General features: G+C 43.4%; 1 protein-coding gene across 5 annotated transcripts in view; it reads left to right on the top strand.

Annotated features, from left to right (window-relative positions):
* Kek5 (leucine-rich repeat, immunoglobulin-like domain-containing kekkon 5 protein) overlaps nt 1-16,950 on the top strand; it is a 248,602-nt gene that overhangs the window by 74,919 nt on the left and 156,733 nt on the right. For 4 of the 5 annotated variants that reach the window (XM_076769744.1, XM_076772280.1, XM_076770614.1 and 1 more), the window contains one exon: nt 6,744-6,829. The exons of the other annotated variant lie outside the window; for it this stretch is intronic. The gene's annotated coding sequence lies outside the window, so the exon portion shown is untranslated. The remainder of the gene's footprint in view (nt 1-6,743; nt 6,830-16,950) is intronic. 5 annotated transcript variants of the gene reach the window in all.

Genomic DNA, 16,950 nt, shown 5'->3' with positions numbered 1-16,950 from the left:
GGGGTTGGAAAACGGGGAGGCGAGGGGGTCAGAGGTTCTAACAAGACGTTGCGATTCGAGATAAGACGGGTGGTTTGCTTATGCCGTGGCTCTCGTTGAGGCCCTCGCCTAACCCAACAGCTTCATCACGCGCTTGATAAACGAGGCGGCCCCCGGTCGGTTGGGTTGGGGTAAATCCGACCGCTCTTCCATCCAACCTATCCAGCCATCGGCGGAGAGAGCTCCCAGGCATCGTGTTGCTGGCTCGCGATGGTCAGTAAAGCCGTGAACGCCGATGCCACGTAGCCCAGCGTTCCCGTTCGGTCTGCTCGATTCAGCCTCCCTTCGCTCAACCGTATGCACACGCTATTGCACGCGGTTGCATGTCGGGATGCGCACTCGAACGAGTGAATGATGGATCGAACCGTGCCACACCGCGTACGTAGCCAGCAGAAGCTACCAGAACCAATGGCCATTCCATCGTTATCGCTCGAAAGATAACGATACAGCTCCGATCCTACCCGGCCTACGTCAGCCGAGATAGAGCATGCCCCGGTCTCCCTTCCTCCCTTCCATCCACCCACGCTTCGCCAATACTTCCCATTCTTCGTCACCTTCGTGACACCGAAGATCGGAACCCAACCCCGACGCTGTCGAACGCCATTGTTATGGGGACGCCGCGGGAATGCTCTTCTTTCGTCTCGAGTGAAAATCCATATCGCGGTCTACGTACGCGGAACTCCGCGAGGAGTTCGTTCTTCCGCTTATCGTCGCATCGCTCGCGTGGTTCGCGTGTCTGAGGGTGAGACGGCCGTCCGTTTCACGTCTTATCGCTGCTCCGGAGGCGAATCCTTCCGCCACTCTTCGCCGGTCTGCCTATTTTCACCCACACCCCCTTAACTATCATCGAATCGACACCCTTCAGCGACCCGTCCTCGACATCCGCCCAGACGCTCTTCGCTTTTAATTCACGCGAAATTTTGCTCTGGCTTCTAACACCGCAAAAATCTAGACGGATTTATAATTAAATCGCGATATCGATTCTATTCTGTTCTATTCGCGTTTCCATATCACGTGCTATGTATTGTATCTCTACGAGCTCTCCATCTCTACTACGAAAATATCGACGTGGTTTCGTAAAGCATCAACTTATACAATCTTTACTTACTTAATAATTATTTACAGACTTAAGTGGATCATTGGAGCAAGTTTAAACTAATACTTATTTAATATATGTCAATCCTCCATTAGTTAATTATTTTTTAAGTACTGTAAAATTGATTTCCATTTACCAATTTGGTAAAAATCAACATTAAACGAAACGATTCAATTGAGATTGAGAGTGCACTTAGTATACGACGCAAATTCGTAGCCCAGCATGATTAAGGTAGGGCTAAATATTGTGTTTCACATTTGCATATACGATGATTACATATGCAAATGGAACTTAGTTCTATTTTAATAACAGAAGCTTCTCGAGCTAAAAATTCTCAATTTTCATATTCAAAAGTTTGCCCTGTTACCGTGGTTTGGTTTCAAATAGTGCTGATCTAACTGAACAACGTGTCAGTGTTTAGACAATAGTTTAAATTCGTTACGCAAGCGAGGTGACCACGGTTCTTTCGTACATTTCGCGACATATTCCCTTAATTCTCATGGATCCTGATGTAACCTAATGTTTACGTTGCTTGGTGTTAACCATGATGTCTGTGGTATAACCGACACTGACTTGGTGTTGGCTACTGGCCAGGGACCTGTAATTTTCAAGGTGTCCGAACCACCGAAAATTTGCCAATAGCGCGCCGGAAGTTCTTACATCTTGTTGGATGTTCCACCCACCCTGCTAAACGTAGTCGAAGCAGTTTAATTTGATGACCGTGCGAGGACCGAAGCCTTCCGCATGGTGCAACCGTGTTGACTCGTCTTTCGACGGCCGGTTTAACAAGTTAGCGCCCGAATTGAGTTCTAAGTTTTATCGTCGGATAATGGAAACTGTTCGTGGTACCGAGAATTTAATCACTTTCGATCGACGTCACTGTGTCTCGAACTAATGATACATGGTCGTCTCTGTATTCGAGTTCTCAGGACCGTCGTTCCCCCTGTATTACAATCACGATATATTATATTTAGCTAACTTCGACTGGCGCGTTAATTTAGATTTACAGTTTATTTATTTTTCCTATTTTCCAACGTCCTCGTCAGAAAATAATTGCTACGAAATCACACGAAACGATGTTTCCCGATGGCTATGCATTATCACCGATAAAAACACACATCGTCGACTTGGTATAATAAATTTCAGTGAATCACGCGGGCGGAATTCGGGCGAAAAACCCGTTACCGATTTCGTTGCGACCCGTTGCGAATTTAACCGCTTAATTAAACGACAGAGCAACGCTGCGTGCTTTTTTAAAACGCAATCGGGAACGCGTTCATTTCATTAGACAATCAGGTTGCCGTGCTTCTGCGATCATTTTCCGGATCAGTCGTTCCCGCAGATTTCGCCAAAAATTATTTCCTTCGATCGTATTTATCCGTGTGAAAATTAGTTGTCGCGTTCGCGGATGGTGGATAAAAACGGAATTTCAAAAATAACGAACATCATGACACTATTTTAATGTGAAAGGATCCTCGAGGATTGTTTCAACAGGATTTTCGTGCCCCGGGAATCAGGTGAAGAGGAATTCCGGGATTCCCGAATCTCGGTAAACGGAAAATCCCGAAAAAAAGCAGAATAACTGCTCGCGTCTGGCTGTTTCATACGGGGGATGCCAGATGTTTCGGAATTTATGTCGCTGGTACGGGAAGCAATCGAATTAAAAGTCTGCCCCCGCAGCTTCCGGGTGGCAGTGTGCTTTCATCGGGTCCGGGCGGAAACGTTTTAACCTTGAAACAAGGAAGTTCGACCGAGTTAGCGAGCCAAGCGACAGTCCACAGGTCCGCAGCTATTTTCCGACGGTCGTAAAAACCGATAATGGGCCGCAAACCCATCGACGCTGACCGTTTTAATGAAACTATTATGGCGTTTCGCAGCGCCCCGTCGAGTTTACCCGTGATAAAATAGTTGGTCACGACATGTCACTTCCGGTCCTTACTAGCGGTTCAAATTCGTTGCTTCCAATAATCGTCTTGTTAGTTTCTGTGCCTGTGAAAATCTATCCTTTCTGATCATGTGGTACTCGACGTATATCGTCGAATATTTATTATATTTCAGAAACGTTCCTCGCGTTGTAGATGGTCGAAGAATTTATAGTTAACGGTTTGGTTAACGATCGAAATATTCAGCGTATGGATAGGTGGGAAATGAAATTGTTTCGTCGAAAAATTATATAATTCGTGCATAAATTAATCGTGGTAAAAAAGAAGAGTACACGTTTGGATAAAATTTGTTCGTGACACGATATAAATGCTTCATTATAATTGCTCACGAACGCAATGATTTCGATATTTACCCGCCTCCGCGTCAAATTTTTTCAATGGAGGCTGCAGATATTCGTTTTCGGTGCTCGTTCTCCGACAGTTTTATATCGACGCGTCGTATTGTTTACTCATCAGCATCGATACGTATCCTTTTAATTTTCCGGCGCTCTTTCTATGTAACCTCTTTTTAATTGGCTTTCGCGCGATGCTCGTTCATTACATTTTTAACGCATCGATAGCCAAATTTTCGTAATCCTCGACGCGGATATTCGCGATATAAAATAATATTTTACGCCGGTCACAGTTTCGCGGGCAATTTGATCGGAAAAGTATATTCCTGTGCATGTAACGTGGCGCGAGGTACCAACGAAGAAAATAGCTTACAATTAGCTGTAATTAACTGCTATTATCTGTGATCAACCGTTGCCCCGATTCTCTAAGCCACTTTCATTGTTCGAAAAGTAAGTACGATATTTCCATAGTAATGGTTCCGTCGTTAAATCGCTCTCAGAGATACTCGAGAAACTAATTACACGCCGAACAAGATTATTATTTACAAATCCAATAAATATGTTCGCTGAAACGATGATTTACTGCATCGAATTGGGATCTGCACGCACGGGTTTCGATACATTTCCATAAAACGCTTCGATCTGTTCCCAACGCATTCGCGTAAATCGTATTTTGCGGTTTTCTAACGTCGAGAATAAATAAATCCTGAATTATCCATTTTTAGACGACAATCCCGATAGCGGTAACTCAACTACGCGTCTCTGAAAAGCGTAATAACATCGCCAAGTATGTTAACAGTACCACTTTCGTTCGCGAGAACAGTAACTGCGAGCATTCCGCGCGGAATGTGTATCTACGCAGGTATGTTACATATTGCGCGTGTCACTTCAAATTCGCGAAATGCTACGTTTAAGACCCGCCACGGGGAATTCGTGAAAACGTATATTCTCGGGCTGTCCCGAGGAGGATTCCACGGATGGAAATCGTTTCATAACGGTTCGCGTCTCGCGCGAGTACGCCCGATCCGTATTTTGCAGTTTCGAGGAACCAGGGGGGTGTTCAAACATCCGAATTAAAGCGAATACCTGGAATTATTTTTCCACAAAATCGAGCCTCGTATCGGCCGGAAGCGTGGCTGGTAAACAACGTTTCATATTAAAACGGAGTGTATACGATCTGCGTAAATACGATGGACGTCCATGATTTTTCAAAAGCTCAACGCGCAAGACTTTGTTGTCCGTTTTATTGGGGCAAGGAAGAGCAAAGAGAAGGGTTGTTGCGTCGCAACTATAATAAACTCGCATCGAGTTCACGGATAACGCGATAACGGGTGAACCTTTAATTTCCCAAACAGGTAACGAAATCCTCCGAACACGGTGCTAATAGCCGTCGCTAATGGATTGTGGTTTACACACGGATTCCATTGCTCGCATCCCCGGAGCGGTTTATCCATCTGCGCTTTCACGTATCAACGGATTCCCTTCCTTCCTGTCTACGGTGGCTCGTTTCGCGCCACGGTTATCGCTTCCTACGGAAACGTACCTGGTATCGCCATTCGCGAGCTTCCAGGACCGATCGTAGATGAACGAAACTCTTGACGAAACACAAACTACGAACAACGAATAAAACGAGTTCCACTGCCTGTGATTTGTAGATTGATCGAGGTACATTCGTAACGCGTTAGTAACTGAATATCCTTATTCTTTATACGCCATTACACTCCTAATTTTTGATTTATCGCCGAGCAACGGTGTGCATTATTCACTCAAACGATATCCCTACCAGTTATCTATACATTACGTGTAACTTGTTTTCTCAATATTAAAAAGGTGTTGAAAATTCCATTTGATAACTGTATCGTTATAATCTGGAACTATCGACAGGAACGATTTCAACGCAGACGAACGTAGTAGAATAAATTGTTATGTCTATGGCTCCTATTGAAGAGAACGTGACCTAGAAGGTCCACGTAACGATTCATCACGCGACAAGTTGTGCACTTATTGAAAGCATTCTGTGTACGGTAACATTCATCCTGCGATTTTAACTCCGTGACGAAAGTTTCGACGCGAAACGGGATAGAAATTCCGGCGACCGTCGAAGAAAAGTCGTTAACATTATAGTCTGCGGACGCAGTGCTCTCGAGAAAGCCACTGCTATGTAGTCGAACAGCGAACCGAAGCAGTTTTCAACCGTAAGGTCAATAGAACCGCTTGAAAACCATTTGTGGCCTGCATTTTTCCTTAAAGTGAAATTCTATGATTTGAAAACCCTCCGAAACACCGTTATTATAATGAAAGACGACGATGTGTCAGCGCGCGTATTTTTTTATCGCGTTTTTCAGGGTCCCTGGCCATTGTACGTCGTAGATCGTAATTAGAAATGTGCGAAAACGAGTCACGGGCACGTGTGGGTGTCGATCCCGGACACAAACACACGCGTCGAATTAGTTGGGAGACTTTCCTTTGAAGCCATCAGCCAATAGTGTCGTGTGTCGTTGTACGCGCCGAAGTAAAACGATAGTCCGGGTAGTCATTATTGGAAGGGGACTAGCAATTTACGGCTTAAGTGTCAATCGTAGGGCGGATACCAACGCTACAGTTAATTCGCTTTGATTCTTACCCTATTGCACGCGTCCCTCCCCCTCTGCGCTGAGCCTACCGTGTAACGAGCTCTGTATCATGAACTTCGTGGCTGGGAAAGAGCAATTGCTTGCCTTGGCTGCGAAGCGTTACTTTGTGCTGCCACAACTCATCCAGAGGGACTTTTGCATCTAAGGTTGTGCAACAGGAATCTGTAAACTCTGTAAACTTTGGAATAGATAAGATTAGCCTCGGTGAATCGTTTGAGTGTCAATTTAAAAAGGTAACCCACTGACCTATCTGGTTAATTGGAATTTTGGCGTGGCCTCTGGCACACCACCGTGAAACGAAAAAGTCAGGACACGCATGTTCAGGCTGATGAACTGCAAAAGAGAAAAATTTGCATATCGCCGAGAGCACGATAAATTAAAGAAAGCGGAAGCTGGAGGCTGAACCGGGTCTGGGTAAATTAAGTGTCATTGCAACTGTCGAAATTGAGCTTTGATATTCATAGCGGCGTGAACGATTCCGAGTGGTCAACTGCTCTTGATTACACCTCGAATTACGGTTCATATTTTTGGCATTAACACGCTGGAGACGGATGTGTTGGTTAAAATAGTAGCGAGAGGATCGTAAAGTCAAAGTACATCACACATGACCCATAAAGTACTTCAACGTAACGCTTAATTTTTTTCAGTTCAACTTAATATTGCTTAGTACTGCATTCTAATAATTTCCTGTTTGTTTCAGGTGAGGAGATCTTTTAATTAACGTTGTCTTCGTCCTCTGGAAATACCGGGAGCCAACAGTGGGGAAAGCTGAGGATTCTTTCACGAGTAAGTTGCACGGAGACTCTTTTAGACCACCTAATTTCGTCGTATAAACCCAAATACAGTGTTCGAGTGTCGCGTTTCTCGTAATTCGGCTTGCATAATGCTGTCGCTAAATCGAAATGGTTGCAGAAATAGCTTTTGAGGTAAAGCGGTGGAGTCAATGGCTACTCGAAAAGCATTCGTAATTTGTAAAACACTTTCAATCATCGTCGCTTCCCAACATTTTCAGCTTCCGTTTCAATGGCCAGTTTAAAATTTTTTTTTCGAATTGTTTCAATTACCGTTCCATGCAAATGTGAAATGACTCTGGAATAACCTTTTCCGAACCTTCTGACTACATAATTTGGATTCGAGCAGATCGAAAAATATTAATTTACATCGCGTGAAATCTGATTTTCGGTAGCACGATTCGTCGCAAGTCATTCTCTATTTCCGTGGAGATGATGGTTCCCACGACTGTCGAGCGTTTATACGTGATCGTAGCATCGCGCCACATCGTGAATACATGTCTACTCGTCTGGGCGAAGTACCGAATAATTGTTCCTGAAACGGCGGCCTTTTCCAGGAACGATTGACGGTCTCGCGTCTAATTCGCCCCGACCGTTCGTGCTGGGAAAATAGGTTGGATTTGAATAATAGTTCTCTTACATCCGGTTCACACTAGAGAAGCATGCACGGTCATGCAAATTTTGAGTAACTGTTTTAGAATATGTACCGAGCTCGGCGCAGTGGCTCGTAAACTCTGTGTATAGTCAGCCAACACGCCGCTCTACCTATATAATATGTTAATGACACATCATTAGATCCGACCACACGTAAACGATCTCGCGGAATATTTATCAGTTCTTACCCTCGGAACGGAAAAAGCAGAAGCAAGAAAACGGTGTGAAATTAATCGAACGATTACTTAAAAATACCTTACGGAGATTAAAGAAGAAATATTGTTTCTTTCGACCAGCCTTATTCTTGGTATTCGCTGGACAAATTCGTATGCGAGAATCGTTGTCTCTGTGTTGGATACGGTATTGAAAATAAGCGTTCTTTCAAACGAATACGAGGAAACGACCTTACAAGTGCCCAGACGATTTTCAGCACGAAGGCTGTATTGCTTTCTCGTGTAAAAGAGCTGCTATTATCGATAACGACACTCGAAAATAAATCTCTCTAGTGGACACCGGTTATCAGTAAAGAATCCTCTACTAAACCCAAGATAAAAAATTGTTGTGCTTGCTTTTATAAAACAATATATCTCTTAAGTATAAATGGAACAAGGTTGGTACTTATTTTCCTATTTAACGTTATCGTGAATCAGAAAGAAGCTATGTTTTGATAAAAAAGTATGCACTTTCATCCGTAAATACGCAGTGAATAGAACTGCATTGCAGGCTTCCAGTAATATTTTCTGTTCAAATTTTCATTGTCCGTCTAAAATACGTGAAATTAACTGAAAAATTTAATTTTCTTTTCATTGAAATATGTTTTGTGTCTGCAAACGAATGCACCTCTTATTCACGATGAACCGTCGGTGAATTATTTTATTATACTTTTCTCTCAATTCCTTGTAATACACTCGGAAGCAGCTTTAAAAGTCTTTCTCTGTTCTTGGAAATTTAATCCTACCTACTCTGTGCCGTTCGTATTATATTGTAAGCGCACTCATTTAAATTCACTATTGTCCTTTTTTTAAATTCTGCAATAGCTTTCATCGATCCAAAATCCCAATCAATTCGAGTGGGATTTATTTTTATTCCTAAACACGAATTTACCTGTATCAAAGTAAAAGTAACAATTTCTCTGATATTTCACGAAGGTATTCCGCAAGAATCGACGCATAGAATTGGTAAGCATACACAGGTTTCTCGCGCGACAACTTCGAACGCGATCTCAAAGAAAACGAACGCGGAAATTAATTAAAAACATTTCCATCGTCAAAGCACGCCTCGTTACTTTTCGATTCTCGTCATTCGAGGCCCTTTCGACGTGAAAATACGACGCGTGTAATTTACAGTTACAGTGGGAGGCGTACAAGGTGCACCGACGCGAGAGATTTTTATTCAGCGTCAAAAACGTGGCTCGCGGTTGTAAAAATTTTACGGGTTCGCGCCGCGGGCGAAATTTTCCCGCTGCAGCGTCTTCATTACGAATACAAACTCTGGTTCGCGTATACGGTCACCAATGAGGCAGTTTTATTCTCCTGATTCGTATTTTGGCAGTCCACTCTATTTAGGAAAATTCCTTTATCGCGATATCTCTATTATTATACGCTGTTTAAAATAGTCTGTTACAGTATTTCTTACTCTGGTCGACTTCCTAGTAATCATTAACCATCCGTCTATCTGTGGATTCGTTGGAGACGGGTTCTACGATTTTAGAATTTGCTTTCTCCCCACACGCGTTCTTTTATTGTACCATTGAAAGGCGCGCGAAGGAAATGAAAAGTAAAATGTGTGTACGGCGATGTCTGCACAGGAAACCGGATATACACAGATACCAGACGCTGGCAAATGAAAATCTGCGCAGAGATCGCGACGGATTCGCGACGTTCGAATCGAAAAGCGATATTTATCGTAGCCACTTTTATCGCTGCACTCGACCGAAATTACAGCGGATACGTCTTTAGAATCGTCGTCTGTTATTCCTGGCGACAATCAATGGTGCACCAAGAAATCTAGCAAGATGATTTCGACTGCAAATTAAACAATTTAATACCTTTCGATGCGGTACAAAACTCTCATTCTTGATACTACGAGTATAAAGTTCGAAGTCTGGAAAAAAGAGGGGTTGCGATGCAGGTGAATTCTCGACTCCACGGGACTTGTATTCGTTTTATTGAGATGCACGGTTCTGTAGTTTCGTCATCGTCGTTGTCATCGTCGATGTTGCGGCGAGGTTTGCTCGTGCACGCGCGATTGAATCGAGTCGCGACAAAGTCGGTCGCGCTTCGACGTAACTGGGTCAACGGGCGAGGCGAGAGGGCTGGTTTCCGCGCTGCGAGAGGAAATGTTAAACAGTCGGGGGATGTTCGCGATGTATCAAGTGCTCAATTAAGCTGACGATGGTTAACTTTCGAAATTTCGAAAGGGAATCGGGCTTGTTACACTTTGACCGTGTTTGCGGCGCATCGCGCGCCCCCGGAGTTGCTCGTTTAATAATTCATGCTTTGATTGTCTTTGGTAACGTCGATGGAGGGTGGATTCGTGAGGTTTAGGACCGCGAATTCCTGGCCAAGATTGCTCTCGGCGTGTAACGTAAACTTTTTAACCCCTTCGTCTATTTAATTTCGAACTTGTTGCTAACGCGTTATTCGCAAGAATTTCCAATACAATGCGAAATAATTTAGCATAAATACGAAGAAGACAAAGTCGCAGTAGGGTAGTTAACGATTTTACCTAAACGTTTTCGAGCGAATTTGGAGTCAAAACGAGCAAACTCCAATGCCGAGCGTTTCTGCCAATGTAGACTATTTACAAAGATATTTAACGTTGAAGTTTCGACAAACTGAATGCTCGAATTCATCGGCTGAAGTAAGATTGTACGCGTATATAGAATGTTTCAAGTTTACAGAGCGTTGCATCGAACTTACAACTTCCTAGCTTTGGGATCCAAAGTTCCTGCGTTCTAATCTCTGCTAAACAAACGTTCGTTCTTAATTTATGTACCAGAACGCGAAACAAATGAAACGAGAATCACGCGAGTGCGTAAAAAGCAAAGTGCAACTAAAGTGTTTATTAAGAACCTAAAATATCGTAACAAAGTTTTTTAGTATACAGGATGGTAAAATGAGGGTGTAAGACTTTAGGAGCTCGTAGTACCCGCCGAGAGAAATAAGAATTTCTTAATCAACGTGGATCCTGAAATCAATCTCGCCCAAGTAATGTGTACTTTTATATTTATGGACATTTAATTAAGCATTTTTTTTACTCCATTCGGTGTTTGGTACGACAATCGATATTGAAACGATATAAATACTGTCCTTTTGAGAGGACGATAGTAATGGCTAGATTAAAAGGTATATTTCCGTAGCCTCTGCAAACTGACTACGCAACAGATACGCGATCGCGTTGTCTAATCGATATTTAATGCAATTTGCATGTAGGGGCGTTCAGTTTGCCCACCCGCGTCGTTGTTCCCGCAATCATTCCGCGATTTCCGCGATACAATAATAATTGGGGACGCGCAACTGTCGTACGATACGCTGAATACCGGGGGGAATTGTTATACCGTGACGAACGAGGAATTTTTAAATGGAGACTCGTTTCTGGATAATATCCAGATCTCCGCGACTCGTTTTTTCTATCGCTGGTTCCCTCTTCGGCTCCTAACTTTAAATTGAAATTGAAATTGTACGTATAAATAACTATGATAAAATTGAACGCAAAAACCGCGACAATAGTTTCTGTATTTTGTAGTATCGAGAAGCCAATTCTGGCAGCGAATTGGTTTTTACCGATATTATACGCAATATAGAATCGTTTCGTGTTATATTCTGTGCCCGATCATGAGAACAATTTTATTTGAAAACCTTTTAAAACGAAAACAAACTGTTGTTCTTCCGGTTACTCGATATATTTATCCATGTAAGAATGTTGGTAATTTCTGATCCCTTTGACCAACGCGGCATTGAATCCGGATTTATAGGATACCGTGAATATCCATCGTGAATTTGGCTTGGCAGTCGCGTTCGCGCGTTTCATGGCACGTTGGGCAATCAATTGGTTCGAGTATGATTAGCTCGTAAAGTTGTATAACGGGCTGGGGGATCGTACAGTAGCACCTTATCGTCGTGTCTTCGCGCTGTCTATACGTCTGAATACGTTTAACGCTCCACTGGCCGAGAGGTCTTGGTGTAATAATTGAGCTATAGCCACGTACGGACGTGGGTAGATCGACGAACCGAGGGGTAGGTCGAGTGGCTAATGGAATTCATCTGTGCCTCGTTACGTGGCATTTACCTTCCACTGGATTGTTCAACTAATTCCACTATCGATTTCTTCGGGACTTTCGAATCGTGCTACCACCGGAAATCAATGTCAAGTGGCACGGCACGTTTCTTTTCCCTAGCTAAAACGGGTCCAGCTTTTTCCAGGGAGGACAGGACGGTATTACCGAGGCGAACAGTCCGATATAAAAGTAATTTCTCGGTCGACGGCTGTTTTAAAACATAAATTAAATCACAGTGTTCGATAATGGCTAACAGGATGTTCGATAACTGGTGGCGCAAACAGCAATTTGATTATCCAACATGAAAAAAGTGAATAGCACGCGTCGTTTTCGAGGATATCGATTTTAAAAATTCGTGAAATACCGAGCGTGTCTGACCGTACCTCGTTATTTCAACTTGCGTTAATGGTTTTCAAGCATTAATCGCGATGCGTTATTATTATCTGCCCCCTGTTGATCTCCCCGTATTCTACGTAGTTAGAAATGGTTTAGATAACGCACGGAAATTAATATTTTCATTCAGCGCAAGTAGAAATAACGAATAATAGCCAGACGCGTTCGGAAGATCTTCAACCTTCCCGAAAGTAAATTAAGTGGAATATTTTCGATTCTTCCATTAAATTTCACAGCGGTTCAGACAACGTTTTATACGGTAAATATATATATTACACACATTACTCGCATACTTTGCATATCTTCCGTGCTCACGTGCATATTTTCTTGCTGCACATACGCATATATTAACTTCATAAATATTCTATGTTCCTTGCATATTTTACGTGCATAAACATCCGTGCAGCCTATTTATAAGATACCGAGTTCGTTGGAAAGCAGATAACACGATACCCGACGCAAGTAGTAATGTCGAGGATTGGTCAGACGCGTTGGCCAAACAGTATTAAATCGTAGACGAGCACGATCGACTCGTTAAATTATTTTCCCTCGAAACGAAAGTTCGTAACAAGGAGTCTCTAAATAATCTTAAGTTCCGTTTTATTATAATTATCGAACTGGTAAACGTTCCAATCTGTAAGTTGTAGGAGAATGGTAAAGGATCGATATCTCGTTCGTTGAAAATAAGAAACTACCCTTAACGTTGTAAGATCCACTAGCGTAGGAGGTACGTTGGAAGACTTCCCACGAATAAACGAATTTCCCTTCAATTTCGCCGACTGTTTATTTGCGCGGAATTCGAATGGGAAATGCTGCGTAGATCAAATAACGCTGGCCCAGCGTGTATAGATTGAAATTCTCTTGGAGATGGTTGCGCTAGGAGTCTCCGTCAGGAACGATGCCTGGAGATCCACGCGGAAAACAGGAAAAAGCCGCGTGCTTTATTGTCCGTGCCTCCCCGAATATTAAAACCATTTATCGAGCTTGTTCCTCGTGTAGTTTCTCTCAGGGTGCAATAAGCGTCTAGCTGGTAGTGTACAAGATCCACTATATTTTCGTTGGTACCTGGCCCCTTGAAAAAATCTTGGAAAATCTAGTATACAAGCGCAACGTATATCGCGCTGTTTCCTTATAAGGTCTCGTAAGTCGTAAAGTAAAACGATGCGTATCGTTGAGGTGTGCTTAGAGGATCGGTTGACGTTTGTCCAGTTTCTGCTCCTAACTAGGCGGATTCTGCACATACGTCTGTTCGTCGTTCTTTTTTCGTTCGCCTCAAAATTACGGACACGGAGATTCCCGATTTACTAGGTGCATGCGCCGGGAGAAAGAAAACCTGGGTAGCCAATCTTCCTGTGTACGCTCGCCCGCTCGCTCAGCACGAAGCAGATTGAAGCCGGCAGGCTGAACTCACGTAGTTACCTGGCTCGCCGGAATACCCGCTGCTGATTCTGAATTCACTTTCCCGACGAGTTCGCGAACCAATTCTTGACTTCGCTATCTCCTTTTCCCTACCCCTTGCTCTCTGCCCCCCTCCTAAAATACTTAATCAAAGCAAAAGAGACGCGAGGGAGGACGAGGGATGGGGGCAAAGTTGAAGAAGGGAAACGATACGGCCGTTCGGCCCCGAAAGCGATCATCGCGCTCCGATAAACTGAACAACGTTCCTTCAATCCGCGAACGAATCTGTTATTCGACGATCTAATTACGCTGCTCTTAGAACCCGGTAAAAAGAAACATTTATCTTGCACGGTTCGCGGGGGAGATAAACGTTCCTGTACCGGAACATCCGGTAGCTCGAATCGTCAATTTTTATGAAACTTCGATACGAGTGGTTTGAAAAACTATATTCGACGCGTATTTTTGTATCTACAATCGTTCGTATTGAAAAGGTGAAAATAGCACTCAACGTTGGGCGGGGAAAAACCAATTTGGTTCAATATTGCGGAAACTATTAGGTGATCCGAGCTACGAATTCGGTTACGTACGCTTCCGGAAACATCAATTTCTGCAAACAATATGGATTTTTGCGTATAGTATTTGTACGTTTTCACGGAATCTGTTAAAAATTTAATTACTATTCCCCGTTATTGATAGTGGCGTTAAACGAGTTGCTTCTCAAAAGCCTCGTTGATCAAATGTTGATACGAAATTGACGGTTCTAAATGTTAGTTATTACATTTTGTAAGCTATTATATAATTTGTCGGTCGATCAATTTCCATATTCGTCGTTTACCATTAATTAATGTCGAATATACAAATTCATCGCTGGAATTTATGATACGTGTAATTAAATGTTGGTTTCGTATCGCGTATATGGTGGTTCATTAAACTTAATAGATTTCGTTAAATTAATTCCAGAAAGGCAATCTGTTAATCGCGAGCATACGATTCTAAAAACAAAACGAACCCCAGCTTCGTGTTATTAACCATTTTAATCTGCGAGTTATTAAAGAATTATTGAAAGATAACCTCAGTATCGACCACCGTGCTCCACGGAACCTTTCAAGAGTAATAATTTTCGATGCGTCCGATACAATTTCAGCCGGTGTTAATTAAACCACAGCCTCCGATTCTCAATTAGCTTTCTGAGTCGGTCGTTATCGAACAGATCGGATCCATTTGTCGATTCTTTGCACGGAGCTCCTGGTATTCGATGGCGGATCGGTGGTCAGCGGTAGAGAACGCTGTCGGAAGTGTTAGCCTGTGGCCAAGGTGGCATCGATATTTATTGCATTTAATACCAGCTGTCGCGTTTACGTTAATTGCAACGTTTCCCTGGTCTTGTCCCGTGCGGTTACACGCCGCAGGTCACCACGACGAGGTTCTTTGACCTCCGTACACTCAGGCATTCCCAGAGACGCCTTAACTCGTCACCGTAAACAATACTGTCTCGCTACATTTCACACCACGTTTCAACCCCTCCCCCCCAAAAGCTTCCTGGACTCGGTACTTGAACTCTGTTTCTAATGGCGAACAACTTCATTACCGTTGAAATTATGGCAAAAAGTGTCAAAGAACGAGTATTATATAACGTCCCATAAAATCCACGGCACATTAATGGGATTAGGTGAAAAGAAGATTAATAAACCACGATCAGTGCGTCGAAAGAAGCTTTAAAAAGAAATATTATTAAAGTACGGCGATCTATAGACACGAATGTGTCTATAGATATGTAATCGGCTTGGGCCTGTAATAATACCAAAAGCCGGATCAATTTTGTATCGAGACTTTGAATGTTCCAATCGACGATGCTTCCGTTCAATATTATATGCACCGTTCGCATACTCTGGCGATCCGTCGTTGCACGCTCGTAATAAGTACTCTGTAAATACCATGTACACAGTCGAATTATTTATACACGATGCTTTTTCATCGAAGAGGTCTTCGATCTTTCAAACGGAACGAACATTTCGCTCGTTAAAAGTTGCAAGTGTTAATCCTTCCTGGCGCAGTCCCGTCGGCGATTCCGATCGAACAACGTCGCTCGTTCGACGTACAATTAGCAGAGCCGGAAGTCAGTGAAACTGACGACAGGGCGAGCCGACAGCTGAGCTCCGTGGCGCTTAATGTGTCTACTTACCGGCTTCCGTGAACGCGGAAGAACAAAGACGATCGATCATGAATCGTCCCGGCAAGCCAAAGAATGCGAGAAACCTCACCGAGCAGACGAGCTCTGGGAGGAGTTTGTCATTCGACGGACAATTTTCGGGAAGAGCACGGAGAGGGTGAAAAGCGGGAAAGGCAAATTGGAAATCAATTCGTTTGCGGCGCGTCGGAACACCTGGCATTCTTCTTCTTCTCGCCACTTCGAACCGGGGTGACTTCGTTTCGTGTTACGTGAGAATCGCGACCAAGTATGATGAAATTGTCCCCAGGGAAGAACGAACAATTTTATCGGTATTGATCGGAGGGAAACTCATTTTAGAATTTACTCGATTCACTCGTTGAATTTGCAATCGTCTTAGAAATACGTTCATGGGCGTAGAATTTTTAATCGTCCCGGATATTGTCACGCTCGGTAGCTAACTACGTTCCCCAGACTTTGAATTTCCTGTAATGACACCGGAGCCTCACCTACATAATTAGCAACGGAAGGCGGGGTTCTAATGAAACGAGCAGGGAGGATGATTAAGTTCACGGTTAATACGTCTGTTTACGAAGCCGTTCCAAAGGCGTCGCGCGTTACGTCGGAGCTCCATTGCGTCTTCATTAAAGTGCTGCATTGATTTTTGTGTACAGAAATCGCGCCCGTGATCACGCCGCCCGGGACAAAGGCTAAATTTAATTTGCGGTTAATGTTCGCGGAATCAATTCTGCTCCGCCCGCGGCAACGTTTAATTAACCCGTTGGCGCTAAAATTCCCGGAAAAATGCGGGAACGTTGCGCGGCCTCTATGTCGATTTCGTTTTTAACGTTTGCACGATTGCTTCTGGCAACGGAGCTATCGAACGTCGAGCTTCCAGTATTTCAACCCAACGCGTGTAATCGACTTTCAAGATATTACAATTATTAAATATTAAACCGTAATAATTATATAATCGATATCTCTCGAGATATAAATAGAAGCAATTGCCGGGACATTGCGTCACGTCGATTGGAAAGCGACGTAATCGCGGCGAAGATCTCTATATTTTTGATCGGTGGTTGAATCGCCCGTAACACCTATTTGAGTTTCAAAGTACCAATCTCGACGAGCACTCTCCAGCATTCGGCTGCAAAAGCAAATAAAAATGGGCGGCCTACCGCGAACGGATTGAATTTTTCATCGACGGAGATACTTCACAAACCGG

The sequence above is a fragment of the Colletes latitarsis genome, chromosome 1 (genome assembly GCF_051014445.1).
Source record: "Colletes latitarsis isolate SP2378_abdomen chromosome 1, iyColLati1, whole genome shotgun sequence".
Lineage (NCBI taxonomy): Eukaryota > Metazoa > Arthropoda > Insecta > Hymenoptera > Colletidae > Colletes > Colletes latitarsis.
Note: the sequence above shows the minus strand (reverse complement) of the source record. Positions and strands in the feature narration are given on the sequence as shown.